Genomic DNA, 23,074 nt, shown 5'->3' with positions numbered 1-23,074 from the left:
TGGCGGGGGGGGGGTTCCAAGTTTTCTGTGATAAGGTTCTAAATGGTTTTACTTTCGTTCATAAACAAATTAGTACACACTTGTTCAGGATTACCTGGAAGACCACATTACCCAACAGAGTTGCTCCATGATCACCAGATCTGCTCTTGTACGTCTGATCCCTCTTTCATCAAGTGAAGATCAACCATGCCAAACTTCTCATGGGGTGCTTCTCAGCCTGGGTCCTCAAGACCCCCTGGTGGTTAATCTTTAAGTGACTAAAAAGTACCAACTAGATAAAAACCTCTTTATTGGAAGTTAAGCCTCGCCTTCCAAGTATTTTGGGTCCCTTGCCTCTGTTTTGATGACTTTTCTGTGTCTGGCCTCTCACTGAACTTATTTTTATCTCCTGCTCACTTGCTTCTTCTTTGCAACTTGGCCAGGAGCCTTGCATCCCAAGAGCAAATTAATCTGTATTTTGGGAATGCCCCAGATCTACCTGGCCATGCATTCTAGCCAATCTAGGGCAGCTTGGCAGAGGAGTTAGGTATGGCTCTTTGGCTGTTCTCTGACACTTTGTGTTAGGTCTATTGCACCAGCAGGTGTCATGGTGGGCCCCTCTTTCCCACAGAAATACATCAGGTTAAAACTCAAAACCATTTTTTAAACTCTGAAAATAGAACACTAGCCTCAAGCATTCTACAACACAGAAGCAGGAAGTTATGCTATCTTAATAATGAATGCATCAGATATGAAGGCCATCTCCTCCTCCCAAATATCTCATGAAAAGTGCATACAGAATTTGGGTTGCTAATCTTGCCAGCTAGCCTGCCTTTTGTAAAGGGGTCAAGAAGGCTAGGTATTTCATGTGTGCTAGGGCTGAGGTTACCTGCCCCAGTGGGGCATGTATTTAACTCAGTGGTTCTATTTTGAGCATACATTGGAATCATTGGGAGGGCTGGCTATACCAAGGATTGCTGGCCACCACTTGCTGAGTTTCTGAATTTTCATTCTGACAAGTTTCCAGGTGATTCTGGGAGGTTTTAAGAGCCACTGCTTTAACTTAAGGCTTTGCTTTTTATTTGACTTATCCAGTTGAATGTAATAGATCTGCCCTTCTCCCTTTTTCCCCATTAAGAACTGCCCAACAGTTGAAGCTCTGGGCGAGTAGCTCACATTAGGAAGGCTTCTTAAAAATAAGGGCATGGGACAAAAAAAAATCCATTTCAGATATTCTGTTACATCTTAGGATTTTTGGGTCTAGGTAACAGAAATGACTTTAACTAACTTAGTGTAGTAGACACCATGCAGCCCCCAAGCAGATCCCCTCTTTCAGCCAACACACCTATTCCCTAACAGCTCCAAATGCTGTGGAACTGGCTTCTATTTCTTTTCAGAGAATTGCCTTTGACTACTTCAGCCAGCACTGTCTAAAGATGTTTCACACCCACTTCACCTTACTTCCTCCTGACTGATACGGAGGTACCCAAGTCTCCTTGACTCAAGGTGGGACAACTCTATGGTACAATTATGCTCTAAAGTTGATCTAATATGTTCTAGCCACATGAGGCTACTGAGCCCTTGAACATGGCTAGCTAGAACTGAGATGTGTTAGAAGTATAAAATACAGATTTCAAAAACTTACTAAAAAAATGTAAAATGTGCCACAATTTTGTAAAATACTGATTACACATTGAAATGACAATCTTGTATATATTTGAGATTAAATAAAATATATTAAAACTAATTTCACCTGTTTCTTTTTATACATTATGCTTCTATTGGGTTATACTGGTCCAGAGCCTCCACAGCTGCATGGGTCAGGCCAAGGCTAGACCTTATTTGACACTATATATACACCCATCTCCAGAAGAAGTCAGGATCGCGTGAGTAAAGAAGACTGAGATCAGCTGCCCAGTGCAAAGTCACGATCCCTTAGACAGGTTCCTCTCTGAGCCATTTCTTGAATCCAGAATCCACTGATTAAAGGAGAAACTCAGTCTCTATGAGGAAAGATCCTACAACACTATGAGAAAAATATACAGTACTGAATACGCTTGATTCTTCCGGTGCTCCCCCAAAAGACACCTGCAGCCATTAATAAATGCAAAATGCAAATGGTAAAAATAAAACAGGGAAAAGGGAATACCCATGTCTTTTGAAGGCTGTTTAATACAGAGTCCATACTGACAATGACACCAGGGAATGATCACTGACCCCCTGTTAGAATAGGTGCATACCAGGGTCCATTAATAAATGGAGCTGTAATCACATTCATCTCACAGCAGGTCCATTAGGTCCATGTCTCCAGTTCCTAAGTATATATTCATAATAGAACTCTCACATTTGTTCTTTGACCCATTAAACCCAAGCTCAGAAGGCCAAGTAGATCCCCTGAAGATGTGCCTTCCCTACTCCTGTCAATCAAGTCAAGTAATAACTCATCCCAGGGAAAATTAGAGATTAGCACAGCACTCAAAGGCTTAAGAATACAAGGAGAGTTATCTCAATCAGACCTCCATTTAATTTACTGTTCCGTCACTTGAAAAACTGCATGGATCAATGTCAGTGTATTATCACACACTTAACCTAGTAGTATCTTCAGTTGAAGCCGCTAGTACATAGTTGGTAGCTATTCATTTGTAAATGCATTTTTTTCCCATACCCATCAGGAAGAATAAGAAGTGATTTGTCTTTATACTGAAGAGCCAATGGATACCTTCCAGCCCGTCTCCAGGTCACCATTAACTCTTCCACCTGCTCTACAGCCTAACTACAAGGGAGCTGGGCAGGCTGGAGATTCTGTAGGACATTACTTTCATTCAATGTTTTTATGGCATACTGTAACTCTTCAGAACACCTTGGTAAAAACACATGTATAGCAGAGGTTGGGTAATAAATCTCACAAAAATGCAGGGGCCTGCTATATTGGTAAAGATGTTAGATGTCCAGTGAGCTGAAGTTTGCTGATACATGCTCTGCAAAGTGAAGGACAAGATGTTGCAACCTGTACTTCCTACCATTAAGAGATCGACAAAATGCCCAGTAATCCTCTAGGGCTTTTCGAAGCAACACTTGCTAATACTGTGATGACCATTTACTGGGTAAGGTGAATGTCTGCGAATTTTGAGTGAGATCCAGAACGAGCAAAGGCTCTAGTACGTCGAGGCTGGAGTACAAGCAGCTCTTCCACTTGAGTCATATAAACTGGGTTATTAGAGGTATCTGTGGTAGAAAACGAGGCACTAGAAAAGTCTCAGTAGTTGAACTGCAGGGCAGAAACCTAGAATCTGGTGGGGAAAAGGCTATTCAGTTCCCTCAAAAATTGCACACTATTCGTAAAGCATGTCTTTGAATGCACCTGGGACATAGGAGATTGAGCATCTGAGCATGGGCCATGAAGTGACCATATGGCCATCGTTGCCTATCATGACCTGGGAGAGTGTTCAAACCCCTCCATGCACAAGGTAAGGAGGGCCTAACAGCAATGTGCTAGAAGACTGTAAGATCCATGATGAGATGGAAGGAGTACTTTCAAAAGACTTGAGCAAGTCTAGAGGCATAATTAAGTGGCATAAAGAAGTGGTGTACATCCATTACCTGTCACTATTGCCCAGACACTTATCCCTGAGCTCATACCTATGGACTTCTCGAGGAATGGGCACTGCCTATGGTCAGCTGTCAGCTCCCAAGAGGAGGCAAAAAAACCCAAAACAAAACAAAATAAAAAAAAACAGTTTTGTTCATGAATCAGTTGACTTGCTGTAGTGGTCCAAACAAAAAATGGACTGATTTTAAACTCTAACTGTACCCAGGGGTACACCAGAAACACTATGGTGAGGGGGGAAATCCCCCCAAAAGGGCAGAGCTTCAGTTAGTATGGAGAAAAAGAGAGGCCCACAGTAGGATAAACATGCAAGGATAAATGGCTCACCAAGTTTATCAGGGACCTGGAATGAGCCAGAAACACTGATTAAGCTCAAGGAAATGAAGAGAAGAGCCACAGAGATAAACCTATGGGAGTAGACACAATATGCGAAAGTTTTTATATGCACGCTAGGGAGTATCTAGAACGAGGCACTAAAAATACCTGCAGACAGCAGGGTGGAGAAAAGGATATTCTTTTTGAAAACTAAAGGGATGATGCACGGCAATGCCTATTTTGATAGTTTTTCTGATTTAGGGAGTGCAGTGAGGGAAAGTAAAATACCTGGTTCGGTGACTAGGATTACAGACTAGGAAACAATCTCAGACTTATTACAGGGAAATTAAACAGTGTGAATCGTATTCTTTTAGGTCCCAGATTGGGTAAGACTGAAATTCTCATCAGTTTTCCAGCTTTAGTACAGGAGACCACCAGAGGTGTTCATGATGAATTTTTTGGCTTCCAAGGTCTTACGGGACTTAAAATTACTACAGCTTTCTTAGAATATTATTTTTGTTATCTGAACCATATTGGAAAGGAGGTTTCAAAATCTTTGTTCATAGTCTTTTCTAACCACTTGGAAGGAAACCTCAGAGACTTGAATGAGCCTTCGCTGAACATAGTAGGCAGAATATTGGCCCTTCCAAAAATGTCCATGTCCTAATACCAGAACCTGTATAAATGTCCATGTTTTAATACTAGAAACTTTGTCTTTTATCTCAAAGGGGACTTTGAAAATGTGACTAAGATGAAGGATCTTGAGATGGGGAGAGTAGCCTGGATTATCCAGGTGGGACCCTCCTAATAAAATGGACTTAAAATCAGAGTGTTTTCAAACCGTGGCTGTAGAGACAGTAGACAAAGGGGGAGCGATTACGAATGTGAAAGTACAGTGACTGGCATTGAGGAGGTCGGAGGAAACCATGAGCCAGGGAATGTGGCTGGCCTCTACAAGCCAGGAAAGACCCGCCGCTGACAGCCAGTCTTAAAAGCAACTGGATTCTGCCAAAAACCTGCAGAAGAAAACAGATATGGCCTTTGACCCTCCAGAAAGGAATGCAGTCCTGGCAACATCTTAATTTTAGCCCGGTAAGACTGTGTTAGATTAGTGAGCTACAGAAATGTGAAATAAATTTGTACTGTTTAGACCATTTTATTGTGTACTTTGCAACTATGCCCACAGATAACTAGTATATACTAGACTTTCCTGGTCTTTATCTCTTCATCTGCAAAACAGCCTACTACTGAGGATGAAATGACATGCTACATGGGACAGCACCTGAAAAACTTTAAAATGCTGTGCAAACAATAGATTCTATTTGATCTAGAAGCAGTTGATGTGGTAATCTCAGGCGAAGTCCTTTTGGTGCAAACAGCCAATTACACGGATTGTTTCTAATGCTTGAGTGTGCAATAAGGTAACGGAAATAAATTATTTCCTATTCTGTTTTGGTACATTAACATTTGGCAAGATCTAAGCTTAATGAGGTCGTGAGGATAAACATAAAAAGCCCTGTTAGCAAAGATTATATATCACAACAGGCATAAGAGATAGAACCATTGCTATTTCAATATAACTTATGGAAAGGTAATTAACACATGCTAGCAGAAACAAAGGGCAGATTCCATTTCCTTTTTAGTGTTTTGAATCTAATTATGCTGATTCTCAAGCACCAATAGCTGCTTAGTATTTTCAGTCTCTTGGTCCTGATTTCTTAATCAGCCCAGTAATACAAAATAGCGGCTTATTTCTTGAACACAGTTCATTAGCTTGGCTCATTAATTTTCAAAGGGACCACAGATCTTAATTAGGTAGGTGGATGGGTCACCCATTACTTTTGGAGATAATCATTTCCAAAGAAACTTTTAAAATTTAGGCCAGTTCATTCTAATTTTTTTTTTTTTTTAAGGACAATCAGACCTTGGTGGTTAAGCATCTTAGTCAGCGAGTGTTTATTACAAGGAAGCTAGCTATTCAAGCTAGTTCCAGTGAAGGGAGATTAATTTCAAGGATTCCACAGGCAACTTCAAAGGTATAAACACTGAAATGCAGGTACACTTGTAAAACCAGCAATTGGGAAACGAGAAAATATGGCTTGTTTATCCGCCCTTTATGGAGCTTTTGGTCTTTTCCTTCTGCTTTTCTCTAGATGCTTGCTCCACCTTTATGCAGATGTCCTTTTTCTCCCGAGTTGCAGGCACACATGCAACAAAAATCACTATCTCAGGCCGACCTCCATGTCCATTGAAATCAATTGTACATATCTTTTCCTTCATGGCGCTTCTTAAATTAAGTGTAGAGAATGTGATTGATCACTAGCTGCTTAGACAATTAGATACTGTAAGTCCGACGGGTACTCCTAGTTCAATGAGCTGTGGTGTTGAGATCACATGGTCCACATTTGGCTGCAGTGGTCTCCAACTTCTGACTTGAGTCTAAGCTTCCAGTGAAGAGGGTATGGGGAGGCAGACACCACTTTTATATTTAGTCCCACTTAAAACTTTAGTTTCTTGCACTTGAAGAAGGGGTCAATTTCCCATTCGGTTTATGGCGTTGACCAAAGTTTTTCACTAACTTCAAAGCACTACATATTGCTTTCTTCCATAAAGAACTCATGAATTAAGCTAACACTTTATCTTTAATAGACATGTCATAAATATTGTTGTAACAATTTTCACCCTTTCTGAATCTATAATCCTAATCTTTCTACAGTCATTTCCATTAAATATACAAGTAATATGTGTTCATAGTTGGGATTATACCAAGGTTGCTGTTTTTTGCCCTTAAAGAATGGATATAACACATATCACCTTGGACTATTGTAAAGAGCATATGGAAGTATTTTTCTGCTTTTTGAGGAAAGCTTCTGGGACATCTAGTATCAAATATATATTGATTTATAACTAGTAAATCAAGTAAAATTCAAGTTAGCAATAAAAACCCTGAGTTCACAGGGTCTAAAAACAAAGCCAAAGCCAAAATCTAAATTCCCCATTATAGAAGAAACTTTGTCCTGTTTTATCTGTGGTTGCCCATTCCAAGGAACATAAAAGTTATTGTGAGCAGTGCCACTAGAAATTTTTATGAGCCTGGTAATCTTGTGAAAAGTATCTCTAAGGCTGTTTAAATTCTAGAATTCTAATTAATTGGAAATTTATGGAGAAATTGATTATAAAAGGATTTTTTTTATAGATTTTTTTATTTGAGAGAGGGCATGCGCAAGTGGGGGGAGGGGCAGAGACAAAGACTCTCAAGCACACTCCCCACTGAACTAAGCCCAGAGCCCAAAATAGGGCTGTATCCCAGGACTCTGAGATCATGACCTGAGCCAAAATCAAGAGTAGGACACCCAACCAACTGAGTCACCCAGGCATCCCACAAAAGCATTTTCTGATAGAATTTTGAGCCTGGGTCTATTAGCCAAGACCATTAAGGACTAAGATAAAGGTCTGACAGAAATGACATCAGCTTGCCTGAATTTACCTTCACCATGGTTTATTTCTGACCCAGAGGGGACTCTGATTTTGAATACTTACGGTAAGGCTGCATGGACTAAACAAGCCACAAGGTTAGAAAACAACAACAACAACAACAACTATGTACTGCTATCTTTTGTACTTTCTGGCTGGAGAAGAGACTAAAGTAAGTTACCGCCTGCTACCACCATGGTTATATAACACCATGTTCTTTATCTTTGTCACTAGGCTTTTGGTATACCTGTCTGTGGCTTACCACATAATGTTATTTTTTTTTTTAATTTCACTTCAGCAAATTGAGGCCCTAAAAAATTAAATCTCAAAACACTATTGCCAGGCTCTCCATTAGAATACACACTCTGGAGCCAGACAAGACAAATTTAGGTCCTGGCTCTGTCCAGATAAAGGATATTGGTCAAGTTTTTTAACCTCTCTTTGCTTCAGTTTTTTTCAGCTTTAAATTCAAAATAAAAGGACTTTTGATTCTAAATATAACCTAATCATCATTACCAGATAGATCCTCCCACAATAAAAAACTATAATACTGGAAAAATGTATAAAACATGTTTTGGGCACTGGACAACCAACAGTAGAATGCTGTAGCCTATGGGTAATGGAAAAACAAATGATGTATTTCACCCTGGCTTTCGGCTTGAAGGCACTTTCCCAGCTAATGTTTTTAAGTGGAAAACAAACAGGTCAACAGTCTCACTATGCAAAACAGAGAGGATTTGGGACTGCTGAGGTGAGTGATGTTTGTAGGACAGAAATTTAGAGTAGAAGGAGCTGGATACATGTATTCACTGAGGGATCCCCTTGATTATTTGGCTGAATACTCAGCTGTGTAAGGTCAGAACAAGACCCCATGAAACCTGGAAAAAAGCAGCTATTAGGGGACTGTGAGGTGAATACAGATTCTAGGTATCACATTGTTCTGGGAGACATTGGGATTGGAATTGGTGTAGAGACTTCATTGAAAACCCTGGACATTTCATTGCCTCCCCAGGAAAGCCACACCTTATGACTAGGGCTAATCTAGTCTTAGAGTGAGTAATACTCTAGATGCTCAAACAAAGCTTAAAGCCAAGTTTTCACAGCATAAAGTTGACCCATCCATATACTAACTATGTGACAGAATAAATTTGAGTACTCTCTCAAGTAAGATAAATTCCAACTCTCAAAAATGTATCATTCAAAATGTTTGGCACAAATTAAAAAACAAGAATAATATATAATCCATAATGGGAATAAACAATCAATAGACACAGACACAGAGATGTCACAGATGTTGACATTATTAGTATACAAGGACTTTAAAACAGCTACCATAATGTCTGAGAACTTTTTAAAATGTGGGTGTAATATAGAGAATCTCAGAGAAATGAATACTATAAAATACATTTCTTTCTTTGAATAACATTTGCTTTATCTGAATTGAAAATTTTCCTGAATATACTTTCATTGGTACGTGAGCTATCAGAGAAGCAAAGATCAGGAAACTTGCCAAAGGTTAATAGAAACCATTCAAGATGAATCATGACAAAACAAAGGACAAAAAATGAAGAGACTCAGTAACCTGTGAGACATTATCAAGTGATCTTACATAAATTTTGAGTCCCAGAAAGAGAAGAGACAGAGACTGAGGGTAAAACCTATATTTGCAAAAATAATGATCATAGTTCTCCAAATCTGATGACAGTTATGAGCCCAAAGATCCAAGACATCTAACAAATCCCAAACAGATTAAACATAATGAAAACCACACCTAGGCACACCATAGTCAAAATGCTAAAAATCCAAGATAAAGGGGACATTTTTAGAAGCTAGAGAAAGAGACACATTACATATAAGAAAACAACAGTAAGAATGAGCTCTTCTTCTCATCAGAAATAATGTAAGCCAGAAGACAATGGAACTACATTGTTCAAGTTCTGAAAGAAAATTGTCAGTGTGGAGTAAAAATAGATGGAGATCAATGGAACACAAGAGAAAAAGCTTGAAATAGACCTATGCCACTGTTACAACGTCAGTTAACTTTTGACAAAGGTATTAAAGCAATTAATTTCAACAGAGGAAGGTGAAGTTTTTTTTTTTTCCCCCTAATGATGCTAGAGCTGAATCTCTATATGGAAAAAAAACTTTAACACGTACTTGACACTATACTTAAAAAAAGAAAAGTTAAGATGAGTCATAAGCCCAAACATCAAGGTCACATCTACAAGTTTCTAAAATAAAGCCTAGGAGACTATCTTCATTATCTTGTTGTAGAAAAAGTTTTCTTATCTCAAACACTGCCCACATTCACCCTGAAAGAAAAAAAAATGACAAATTGGACCTCATCAAAATTTAAAACTTCTGCTCGTTAAACCACTCTGTTAAATAATGAATAGTGAAGCCACACACAGGAAGAATATATGCATATTGAATATTTCTGACAATGGATTTGTATCCACGATATACAAAGAACTCTTAATATTCAATAATAATACAAACAGCTTCAGGTGAAAGTAGACAAAGGACTTTAACAACAGACGCTTCACAGGGGAACAATACAAATGGTCAGTAAGCAAACAAAAGTATGCTCAGTGTCACTATTCATCAGGGACATACAGATTAAAAGCAAAAGAAAATACCACCATACACATCCATAAGCATGGACAAATTTAAAAAGGGGAACACCACCAAATGTTGATGAGGATCGGGAACAAGTGGAATTCTCAGACATTGTTGGTGGGGATGCTAAATGATACAACCACTTGGAGAAAATGCCTGGCTCTTTCCTATAAAATGAAATAAGCACCCTCCCTATGGCCTAATACTTATAATCCTAGTCCGAGAGAATAGAGGTCACATGTTCACAGAAAGATGTGTACATGACTATGGACACCAGTCTTATTCATAATAGCTCAAAACTGGAAAGAACACAAATGTCCATCAATGGGAAAATGATTAAACAGACTGGAATACTCACACGAAGGTTTATTACTGATTTATGTTACAAAAATGGATGAATCTGAGCCAAGGAAGCCAGGCACAAAAGAGCAGACACGTTATGATTGCACTTCTATGTAGTTCTAGAACAGGGTAAACTACAGGGTGGTGGTAGAAATCAGAAGAGTGGTGGTCTCTGGAGATGGTTCCTGAAAGGGAACTTTTCTATCAAGGGCATGAAGAAACTTTGTGGGATGAAGGACAGTTCTGTATCTTGCATCCATTTGCCCAAACTCATTTTTCTCCATGTACATTATACTTCAATTTAAAAAAAATGAGGTAACAATAGTAACTATTTTGTGAGTGTTGTGCAAATTAAGCTAATATATATATTATATATATAATGCAATATATATTATACATATATAATGCTTACAATAGTGTGATAAACTAGGATTCATTTAGAAACATTAGAAATTACTGTTATAGTTCATGTTGTTCTCTCCAATGCCCTATTCATTTAATGTACTACGTGTGGCTGTGCACAAGGATTCCAACCAAGGAATCTATTTCAGAATGTTAGAAATAATACATCACATTGTATAGAATAAGACTTTCCTGGTATTATCAGCTCTGCTGTGAAAAAGGCATTGCAGCTGTTTCTACTCATGAAATCTCTTGACACTGTGCAAATTTCCCATCTGTGGTTTCCCTGCCAGCTGACTTCTAGAAGGCTCTAAGTTTTCCTTTCCATTCAATTACCTAGAATTTTAAATACAAATAATTAATCCCTTGATCAAATGGTATAGAATTAGACTGCTTTGATTGCGCCCTCTCCTCAAGAGATCTTAAGCTTTCACAGAATGTAACATTTAAAGCACATTTAAACAGAACTCATAAGGTGGCTTAGAAAATGGGTTTTGTGGTAATCACCTCAAAATCCATAGCCTAAAGCATTCATCCAATGGCATCAAACAAGAAAGAGCTTTCGCCTGAATTCTTTCGGCAGTTGCTTCATGTACACAGTGTAGCAGTGCTGACATTTCAGCGCGAGGCTGGGCTGTGACTACCAGAGAATTACCTTCTTCGAGCGACAAAAAGAAACCAAACAGTACAGTGGTGAGGATACTAAATACCAGGGGTAATTTATCTTGTAAAAGGAAGCGTGTTCTGTACCCCTCTGACTTGGCAAGAAAACGTTCAGGGACGGATGCTGACGAGGGCAATGTGAATAGTAAAATTGCAGAGCTGAAGAGGACGGTTTCCCACCTGCCATGGACAGCGCGAGTCGGCTGAAAATCATTTCTGGGGTCCTGTCCATTTTCACAGATTTCAAAGTTAAAAACATTCTACCCCCTGGATGGCGTGGGTTCTCTTTCTGGCAGGTGCTTATGAAGTACGCAGTGGCTCAGAATAAACATCATGGGAGACTAAGAGACCAAAATAATTTATTAAATTAGCAAAAATTAAGCCACACTGTAACTCCTAATTTGCTTGGGTAAAATTATTTTGCTTTCTTCAAAAACTAGATGTAATACAATGTCCACCAGTTGGCTGGTAGTAGCCTCATTACCCCAATTCCACAAAATTGCCGCGTTTGATCAAGCAAAACTGAAGAACAGCTGGCCCAGATAGGAGTTCGGTTGGGCTCCCATTTTGGATACAGAAGTTTCCAGAGTACACGTTCTCTCCCCCGACACCCCAACTTTATTTCCTGTAGCATGGACATTCCATACTGGACGATTAATCCATAAAAGTAATTTTAATATTCTACATGTGCGTTTTTATAGCCACTAAAAAAAAAAGCCTTTTTTGTTTGTTTTTGGAATGCTTCTGCTGGGAAGTTGCTTTTTCACACATAAAATCATTTCAGGCAATCATTTACCAGACCCTTTTTATCATTCGATTAGAATAGCTCGATAAATTCTTCTCTGAAAATGCTACACAAAATTGGCTCAGTTAAAGTATCCCTGTAAACCCACAGACTGATTTCAGCAAAAATCAACCTACCGGCCCCCAAACACCCACCAATCCAACCAAACAACAGTAAAACTATATTTATAAGCCTCAGCTTTTCAACAAACAGCAGAACAAAACAGACAAGCACAAATCCCTCTTAAACAAATACCCTATAATGTGGATACCTGACATTTTAGCTTTTGATCGTCAAGACATCCATTTCAAAAAAGTCCATCTCTAATCAACATACTGTCAACTGTAGTACAGCTACTAATAAAACAATTAGATAAGAAACTGGGCAGCCCCAGCCAGTGAAGTTCCCCCTTTAGAAAGCCCCGGGGAACCTAGGAAACTGGCCTCGTGAGTGACCCCCATCCTGCTTGTCTCTTCCCACATCCCAATCCCAGCTCTTTACGTTTTCAATTTACCAGTGAAGAGTGAATTTAAAAAGCCCTAGGCATCCCATCCGTATACCGCAATAAAAGAAGAGCCCCCTCTACCCTCCCTCACACTGTGTGGCCCTTGGGCACATTGTGTACCCCTTAGTACCTGTGCGGAATAAATCTTTTTTCCAAGTTCCTCGGTGGTTGTTGAAGTGCATCTTACAATCATAATAAGAACCACAAAAGCTGGTTCAACCACCAGGCAGGCTCCAGTGAGGGAACAGTCTGCAGAGGCTTGCCTTAAGTAGGTAGAGGCCCAGGTGAGTGCCCCAGGCATTTCTAAGCAGATCGCATCGCTATCGATGGGCTGAGACTGGAAGAAAGCTATGCCCAAAGAAGTTCATTCACATTGTTTTTTCCCAAAAATCAAAGAAAACGTTTTTTAAAACTCCAACTGAATTTTATGTAAAAACCCAGCACAAAACAAAGTGCTTTGAGTGTGTCTTCAGGGTTCCAGGAACTGTAATCGAGAAAGTTTTTGTTTGTCAAATATGAATGACGTATCTCACAGATTTATCCAACAAAGGCCACACATCTGTACACACATCTTAAGAGCACAAATTAGAAACACCAACAGGACCAGAACTTTCCTTAAAATGTATTCTAATTTTTAATTAATCTCTAGACATGTATAGTGGGTTGGGGGAAGGGGTGCCTCACTGCATTTCCACCTTCTTTTGATTTATTTATGCTTAATTATAAAAACAGAATAACCATATTTCAAAAATTAGAGATGAGGAAAAGCCAAAATACGTTCATAATTATTAAGTTCAACACAATCAGTGTTATCTCATGTTTAAAAAAAAAAAGGTAAGGAAACCTCTTTTCTGCTGGGAAAATGAGGAAGGTCACGTTTTCTCTGGAGTGCACGTGTTGGTACACACTCCCGTGGCACCACATAGCTAAACCTTTAATATGTCACTTGCATAGTCCGGGATGCAGAGGAGCTGGTAGTCTGACCCACACCTTCGTTTGTAATATTATCCCCACCTGCTGGCACTTTGGGACATTGCCCCCCAAAAGCCTCTGAAGGCAGGAAGCACCACTTTGCGATTTCACAACTATTAAATTGTTGTAGACTGTTTCTACTTGATTCCAGGTAGCACACTCATATCAGACATTACTGAAACCTAATAGTCTATTTTTATTTTCTGCACCATTCAGAATCTGATAATCTTCCCTGCACAAAGTTTGTAGACTTGTTGCTGCCCCCTTTGAATGTTTGTCATTTTGCCTTCTCTCCTTTGTTAGAATCAACACTCCTTACAAGGAAAGTATTTCTTGTACTTAATTAATAATCTGGACTGACTTACTGGTCCAAATAATATTTTAAGCATCAGAAAGGAACACTAATATTCAATGCAACGTAATAATTTATGTGCCTCTTTCAATATGCCCTATCACCTCTCTGTGACTTGGTTTCCTCATATATAAAGGCAGCCATCTACTGGATCTACCTGAAAAACTACAAATTTGCAATTAGCACCTAGCCCCTTGCAGTCAGCACCTAGCCACTTTTTCTCCTGGTTAAAAGTGAACCCCCTCCCTCTGACGCCTCATCCCACAGAAAGCGGATTTCTATCCCCACTCACTCCACGGCACCTTCTCTTGCCACGGTGACCTGCCCAGGTCTTCTTGCTAAATCCAGTAAACATGATTCAATCATCATTTAATGTGACCTCTTGGAAACATTCTGTACCATGGACTATTTTCTTCTTCTTGGAACACTTCGTCTCATGTTTCCATAGTGCCTTACACTCCTGGTCTCCTCTGACCTCCCTGGCACTCTCTTCTTTGGGTCTTACAAGTCTCCTTCTCTGCCAGGTTGTTCTTTAAGGTTATTTCCTGCCCTTTCTGATCCTGGTGCTTCCTACGCTTTTTTTTCTGGGAAGTATCATTTACTCTCAGCGCCTGATTTCCAAATCTGAATCTGAATCCCAGTTTTCCCTTGGGGCTTTAGACGGTTTAACTTACATGTCTCAGAGGCGAATGAAATTCAGCACACTCAAAATGTACTATATTTTCTCTTTTCCAAAATGTCTTTTCCATTTCCCATCTCAGTGACCAGTCTCACTCTCCATTCTGAGGCTGAAGCCAGAAACCTTACCCTCACCCCCTTCTTTTCCCTACTCTCACAGTCAATCAGGTGTCCAAACAATCCTGAGCCTATCTCCAGGCCCCCAGATGTCCTCTCCTTACTGCTACCTCCTAGTTTGAGCATCTCCTCTTTTGGCCTGCATTCTTATTCCCTCCGATCCCTCCCAACATTGTTGTTAGGGTCATTTTCTAAAAGAAAAAGATGACTATGCCACTCCCATGTTTAAGAGCCTTTGGAGTTTCGTGCTGCCCTCAGGAGAAAGTTTAAAATCTTTTAACGGTTTACAAAGTCCTGCTTACTTTCTAGCCTTAATTCACCATTTCTTCCAGGACGCTGCCTTCCTACCCCACGTGAAGGGCATTCTTGTGAGTGAGTTAACGCTCTGTAACCTCTAGCAGTTGCACCTGCCGACACCCGCCCCCAGAATACACTTGCCCTCGATGTGTCCCCATTCACTTGACTTATCTCCTCTTCATTTTTAAGTTGCAGGCTAGCTCTTACTTTCTTCAGGAGAGGCTTTCCTAAAAACTCGACATCCACCCCCGCCATGACTGTTCTCCCACTTCTTACTATCTTTATCACTACCTTGGCACTAGCTGTGTTCTCCACCAGACTGTAAATTCCTTAAGGAGAGGGTCTGGGTCTTGTTTAACATTATATCCTAAGCATAGTGCCTGGCATAGAGGGGCCCATATTAAATATATTTGCATCCAGTTGAGCTAACCCTGAAATAATCTTTAAGATAATTTTTAATAATAACATTCTGTGATGCTGAGTCAGTGTTATGGTAATGATTTTCTTAAAGATCTTTCTCCTTCTTATACAAACCTTAAAATGAAGGTTTACAAAGGCATGTTTCACGTAGAGTTTCTAATAAGAACTTTCAAAGCATGTCACCAAGAATCTTTGTTTCTAGAAACAATTTATTTTTCTTGAATACAAACAAGAAAATCCGTAATCCATAATGCTGGTAATTGCATGATTCAGGAATAAAAGTTTAACCCTTGTGCTAGTTTCCTAGGGCTGCCAATAACAGAGTGCCACAAACTAAGTGGCTTAAAGCAACAGAAATTTATTCTCTCACAGTTCAAAAGTCTGGAAGTTTGAAATCCACGTTTCAGCAATGTTGGTTCCTTCTGAGAGCTCCGAGACAGAAAACCTGTTCCGTGTCTTTTTCTTTTTTTAAAGATTATTTATTTATTTGAGAGAGAGAATGAGATAGAGAGAGAGCACAAGAGGGGGGAGGGTCAGAGGGAGAAGCCGATTCCCCACTGAGCAGGGAGCCCTATGCGGGACTCGATCCCGGGACTCCAGGATCATGACCTGAGCGGTCTAACCAAACGAGCCGCCCAGGCGCCCTCTGTGTCTTTTTCCCAGCTTCCATCCCCTCTCTAGCCATGCAGATTTGAAGTCTTTGCTGTGAACAGCATGATTCCTGGGCTTGCTCATCTCCATGCCATCCTGACAAAAACAAAAGACAATGGGACAAAAGTAATCACTCTCAGCTCTCTGTTCCCACTTAAGTCCCACCCAACAATTTCCAATAGCCGTTTACTAACCAGCTCTTAGCTGCTTGGCCACATCTATCTTAGAGAGAAGAGAGAAAATGTACATTTCCAACCTTGTTCGCGATTCTGAAGCTTTCCCCCATCTATTCTTATGGATACGTCTGCTCCACACTTTTTATTCGCTCTTGAGAGGGAATTCTTAAGATTGTATCCCTGCGTTTGTTTCTCAGAGTCCTAGAGGGGAGGGGGGTGGGGGGATGGGTTAGCCTGGTGATGGGTATTAAAGAGGGCACGTTCTGCATGGAGCCCTGGGTGTTATAGGCAAACAATGAATCATGGAACGCTACATCAAAAACTAATGATGTAATGTATGGTGATTAACATAACATAAAAATAAAATAAAATTAAAAAAAGAAATTCAATAAATGTAGTTAAAGAGAAAAAATAAATAAATAAAAGATTGTATCCCTGCCAGGCCCTGCTGGGTGCTGACAGCTTCCCAATTTGCTTTCCCTCAGGCTCTGCTCTACATATTAAGATTTGTGTGCTCCCTCCCTATTCTGCTGAGTTGTTCCTGCTTTCTGCCAATGGTTGCCAGCTATCTGCAAAGGCTCACTCTTGCTGCCCTTGGGGTGCCTGACACAGAATGAGGGTACGTGTGGGCAAGCCAGTGGGCCAATCTTGGGGCGATCAGTAGGCTGGTTTCCCCAGGGGCTCATGGAGTCTGCAAAGTGGTTCATAGCATCTGCGTCCATTTGTTACTATTGTTCCAAGTCCTGACTGCTTTTCTACCGGCCACTTACTGTCTCCCTGTCATGCAGTTCGTGACTTAGCACTGTGGCATTCTGGTGAGCAAGAGAGAAAAGGGCCCCTTTGGCAGTGTCCTGCACAGCTGGGGAGGATGGCTGCTCACTCATGGGTTCTCACTTTCCCCCACGGGTGGAATCAAGACCTAAGAGAGTACCTTCTATCCAAATGAGCTGTGCTTATGAGGGATGCCAGGAGTGGTGAAGTGGGTAAAGTGAAACTATCTCTTACCCTCTCCAATGTATTCTATCACAGATTTTTTTTTTTTCTTCAACAGTATGCTCGGACTCCTTCCACTGGACTCTTGGAGTTGCACAAAGCCCCTCTTGTGTTCTTTGGGAGAAAGATGGTAGAAAACTCTTATTTTGCCATATTGATGACATCATTCCCAGGGTTTCTAGTGTACTCTTGATGGCTCTTTATGTGCTGTCCAATTGTGTACCATTACAAATAATGCTGCAAAGTGTATTATTGCTCATGGGTTTGTTTGTTTGTTTGTTTTGCATAAGCATGAACATTTCTTTAGGATATATTACTAGGAGTTGAATTGCTGGGCTGTAGGATATACCTCCTCTACTTTACTAGAAATGGCCAAGTTGCCAACAAAATTGATGGTAAAAATATATATACTAAGATTTATTTATCTATTTTAGAGAGATAGAGACAGAGAGAGAGCAGAAGCAGGGGGAGAGGCAGAGGGAGAGAGAGAATCTCAAGCAGACTCCCCACCGAGCACGGAGCCTGATGTGGGCTTGATCCTAGGACCCTGAGATCATGACCTGAGCAAAAACCAAGAGGAGGACACTTAATTGACTGAGCCACCCAAGCACCCTGGGAATGTATGGTTTTAACATAACATTCCCATCAGTAGTATGCCAGTATATGAGGGTCCCTGTTGCTTCACATCTGGTACGTTCAGCCCTTTTCATTTTTACCAGTCCGAAGTCACATCCCATCTTGGTTTTTAAGTTGCATTTCCCTGACTGGGGGGTTGCATCTAGATTTTCCCTTCTCTGATGTTCCCATTCATATCTACTTTTTCTGTTGTATTGCTCCCTTTTTCTTGTTAATGTGAAGAAGCTATTTTTTGCCTGGATAATATTTGTTTTGTTTTGTTTTTTATTGTGCACAGTGCAAATAGCTTCTACTAGCTAGTGGACTTAGCTTTTCATTTTGTTTATAGTGGCTTTTGATTTGCAGAAGTTTTAGCTTTAATGTGGTTGATGTAGTGCTCCTTTCCTCTGTTGCTTGTGATTTTCCTCTCGTTTCAAATTCTGAATTAATAAAGTAATCTTTACGTTATCTAAAAATTTTTAAATTTTGCTTTTCACAAATTATTAATCCATTTAGCATGTGGTTGAGGTAATGATATGATGATTATTGCTGTTAATGTTTGGATAACCTTTTCTTTTAGCACCATTATTGACATTCTTCTGCCATTGATTTGTAGTTCTTTGAAATATTTAAACACATCAAGTTTCCATATATATGTGTGTGTTTTATTAATTATTTTTTAGTTTTATGAATTTGTTTATCTCTGTGCTTATACTACTCTTCTAAAATCACTATTTCTTTATAATAAACTTTGATTGCTGGTAGGCAATAGTCTATCTCACTATTCTTCAAATCTGTGTGGTCTATTCTTGGCTCTTTGTTGTTCTGTGAATACTTTAGAATCAGCTTGCTAAATTTCATGAAAAAACCCAGTAGGAATTTGATTAGGCTTCATCTGAATTGAATATATAGATCAATTGGTGAAGAAGTGATGATAATGAATCTTCCTATATAGGAACACTGTATGCCCTTCAGATTATACAGGTCTTTTATATTATCTTTCAATAAAGTTAAGAAAATTCTTTGTAAATATCTTACAGATCTTTTGTTAATTCCATTTTTTTGCATAGCAAATGAACAGCTAAATAATATATATTGCTATTTGTTACAAATGTTGTGTTTTTAGAAATTACATTTTCTAAGTCTTTGTTAGTGTATAGGACTACAACTGGTATTTTAAAATTGATTTTATATCCAGAACCTTTGATGAGCTCTCATGAATTCTAATAATTTGTCAAATTTCTTGATTTTCTATTAAGACACATCTTCTTTCTTTTCAATCATAATTATTTCCTTTTTCTCTTTCTTATCAGCTCTTTAAAAAATTAGAATTCAACTGTAAAACTATCTGGTCTTTATCATTTTTAGTGGGGAAATGGGTCAGTTCTACAAATTCCAGCTCTGGGATGAGCCCAGGGCTTATCACATATTTGGGGGTTTTCCTTCTCTGGTTCTCTTCTCATCGTGATTACCCCCGACCCCTTAATTCTCAGTAGCGCCCTGTCCTGGTCCTCTGGCTTCACAGCGGCTGTCATGCCATTCCTCTGACTGGCTCTGCCTTGAGGTAAAGCTGCTCGAGCAAAGAGAGGAAGGAAAATAATGATTTCCTCTTGTATACTCTCTGAACAACAGAGACTGCTTATCTCAGCTCTGAGATTTTTCTCTCAGGTATTTAGGTATTTGTGTGGCAACGGCTACTGCATGTAGCTTCATGACAGAGACTTGCCTGAAGCAGAGATTGGATAAGGAAAAGGTAGGGGCAACCCAGGATTTCTCCCAGAGCCTCTGTCCTGAAATGATGTCCCTCAACCTACTTCATAGTCCTCAGGCCAGAAAAATAATTTCTCTCAGAGTTATTTCTAACTCCCCCCCACTCCCCGCCCCGCTCTGTTCCAGAATTCTGGGTGCTTTAGAATCTATGCCTAGAGGCATAGGAGGGGGAAAAAAAGTCCAGAAAACTATCTGCCGTATTGGTATTCTTGGTATTTTAATTTGTCTCCCTAATCTACTCATTCTTACTTACTTTTCAGATTTTCTGATTTTCAGATTTTTTTGATTTTCGGAGTTCTCAGATAGTTGTCTTGTGCATCCTATTCAAGGTTTCTCATTGTAAATCAGTGGGAGGAAAAGGGTGGAGATTGCTTACTCCATCCTAGCTGGAAGCAGAACCTCCATATTGCAATGTCTCCTCATGATGGAGAGGGGATGCACAACCTCAATCACTAATTGCACCCCCCCGCCCCGAGGCTCTAGACTGTTTATTTTTTAAAATTTAATTATTACTTCCCATCTATTCTCTTTTCTCCTTCTGGATATTCCATTACAGTTTCATCTGCCCTTCCTTTGTCTTGTATTTTCCTTCATAATTTTCATACCTTTGTGTTTTTTATGTATTGGGAGATTTTTTACCACTTTTTTTTCTAGAATACAAATTTGGTTCCTATCAGCAAATGTCCTCGTGCTTAATTATCTATTTACTTGTGAAGTAAAAAAAGTTATAATTTTAATTTTAATTTTTAGAAAATCTTTTTTTGCATTGTAAATAATCCTTTTGAGGATTGTAATTAATCCTTTGTAATTAATCCGTTGTAAATAATCCTTTTTTTAATTTTGTTTTTTAATGAAAGCTCTCATACATCTTATCTATCAATTCTTCAGTGGGATTCACCTCTTCTAGATGTTTAGCTTGGTCTTCTTCTTAGCCTGTTGAGGCTGCTCTAACAAAATACCACAGGGTGTAAACAGTTATAAATAACAAACATTTCTCACAGTTCTGGAGGCTAAAAGTTTGTGATTAAGGTGCCAGTGTGGTGGTATTCTGGTGAGGGTCCTCTTCCGGGTTTTTACCCAGAGCCTTCTGACTGCATCAACCTGGTGGAAGGAGGCAAGGGATCTCTGTGGTGTCTTTTTTTTTTTTTTTTTTAATAGGAACACTGCTCCCATTCATGACCTAAGCAATTCCCAAAGGGCCCAACTCTAAATACTATCAACTTCGGGGATTCGTATTCAACATATGAATTTGCAGGGACAAACATTCAAACAATAGCAGTCTTCCTCCATCAGATTTTGTTTCCTTTAGTGACTTTTAATTTTTATTTGCCTGTCTATGGTTTTCTGAAAGCACCCTAGACTGGTAGAGCCAAGAAAATGACATCCATGTGAGGAGTAAGTGTGGAGATAAGGCAACATTTAGCCTTTCCCACAAACCTGATCCTGAGAGCAATTCCACTAATCAATGCATGGGTCATTCAGGTCCACTGGGCTTAGCTTCCCAGAGCAATTCACAAGCAGCTGCAGGTGGACATAGAGCTTCGATTTGTTGGGACCTACAGGCTTCCACCTTCCTGAATGGCCCAAAGGAATCATGTTCCTATTCTGCTTCTCTCTCTCTCACCAGTTCTCATGCCTGCGCATTGTAGAGGTTATGGCTGACTACCCTCAGCACCTGGTGACCTGTGCAGGCCTGCACCAGCTCTACTGGTCTAGTTCTTGTGTTATACTACAGAGAAGGTTGAGATGAAGAAAGCCAGGGGAGGACACCGAGGACTCCTGAATGCCCCATACGTACATTCTCAATCTTTAATGCCCGGTTGAAAACCATTAAGTGACCTGTAAACTTTGCGGGCACTGATGTAAAGTTAACAACTTTGATTTGTTTCATTTGCCAAAAATTACCTCATCTCAGTGACTTCCTTAATTTTGTCACAGTGTCCTATTAAGTTGTAATAAAGTATTACCCCTTAAAGGTTTACTCTCCTATTCTCTGAATACATCATGTAAAACAGATAAAGGGGGACGTGCTCATTTTTATTTTCACATATTTCTCGCATTGCTTTACTTCATAGAGTGCCTCGGGAAGATTTAAAATGAGACAAGTTTCTGAAAAATGATTTTCTTAAATCCCAGACCCAGTCCTGTAAATCTGATAGTTTCCTATTCCAAACAAGCAGTGACTATAGGACAACGGATGATTTTTTTCTCTCTGTTAGGCTGTGGAAGCAAAACTTTTACTTTATGGATGAAAGACTGAACCCAAGGAAGGACAAATAACTTGTTTTGTTGTTGCATTACACACAGGTAGGGCTGGGATGCAGACTCTCATGTTGTTCTTTCTACACAGCCACCCTGGAGCACTGAAATGACTTAGACACGGTCACAGTTGATGGTTTTCAGATAAAGAGAGGCCGACAGAAGCACATGTAAGAGAAAATGTGAGGTATCATTCCTGTTAGTCAGCAGCTTAGCCAACTCGGTCCTCGACTCTGGTGGTGGATGTTTCAAAGAATATGGTGCTTCTCATATGGGGCCATCTTTTTTTTTTTTTTTTTTTTTTTTTTTTAAAGAGCTTGAAGTTAATTGACTACACTGCAAGGGAGCGGTGGTCAGGACAGCAAGGGAGAGACGGTCTGCTCTATGAGGCCCTCTTGTTTGGACATCTTTCCAGGAAACAGAATCTTAAGAGCTAGCATAGCTGAAAGCATGTCCAAAAAGGTCAGTTCATCACTTCACACACAATCTACTGGCCATACAGGAACTAAAAAATTTTAAGGCACTTAGATAAAGGAATGATCTTATATGTTAAAAATAAATAAAATTAATGAAGTTTATCTTTAGCTTTCCAAGTCTCCTCTTTAATATTTAAAATAACATTCCCTCAAATTTGTATTTATACTTTACAAGGTATTCTTACATTTATGATCTTGTTTGATTTCTCTCCTGTCTCTTATCTTTTATCAGTTCATCTCCACCCATAGCCAGGGTCACATATCTGGAAGGTTCACAGTGGTTGATTTTATTCTTCAACTTCTTTTGGCAACAGAACAACTTGTATTTTTATTTTTCTACCACCACCACCAAGACATTAAAAGAGTAAAAGTAAGAGAGAATGGAGAACTCCTTATACTCTCTGTACCAGCAAAAGATTTTCTGAGGAAAAGATTTGCTACCAGGTATTACTTTTGTGAATTTACACATTACCCTTCTCAGCATATTTGCTTAGAAACCTGATGCTTAATTGGGCAAGAAAGGTTTCATTAATGGAATTTACACCCAATAAGTGGCTTTAGAAGCCAATAAATGGAGCAGTTATTTTGGGGAATACCGAGTGGATTGA

This window comes from Zalophus californianus, chromosome 5 (genome assembly GCF_009762305.2).
Source record: "Zalophus californianus isolate mZalCal1 chromosome 5, mZalCal1.pri.v2, whole genome shotgun sequence".
Taxonomy (NCBI): Eukaryota; Metazoa; Chordata; class Mammalia; order Carnivora; family Otariidae; genus Zalophus; species Zalophus californianus.
The sequence above is the reverse complement of the archived record's forward strand: the minus strand, read 5'-3'. Positions refer to the sequence as shown.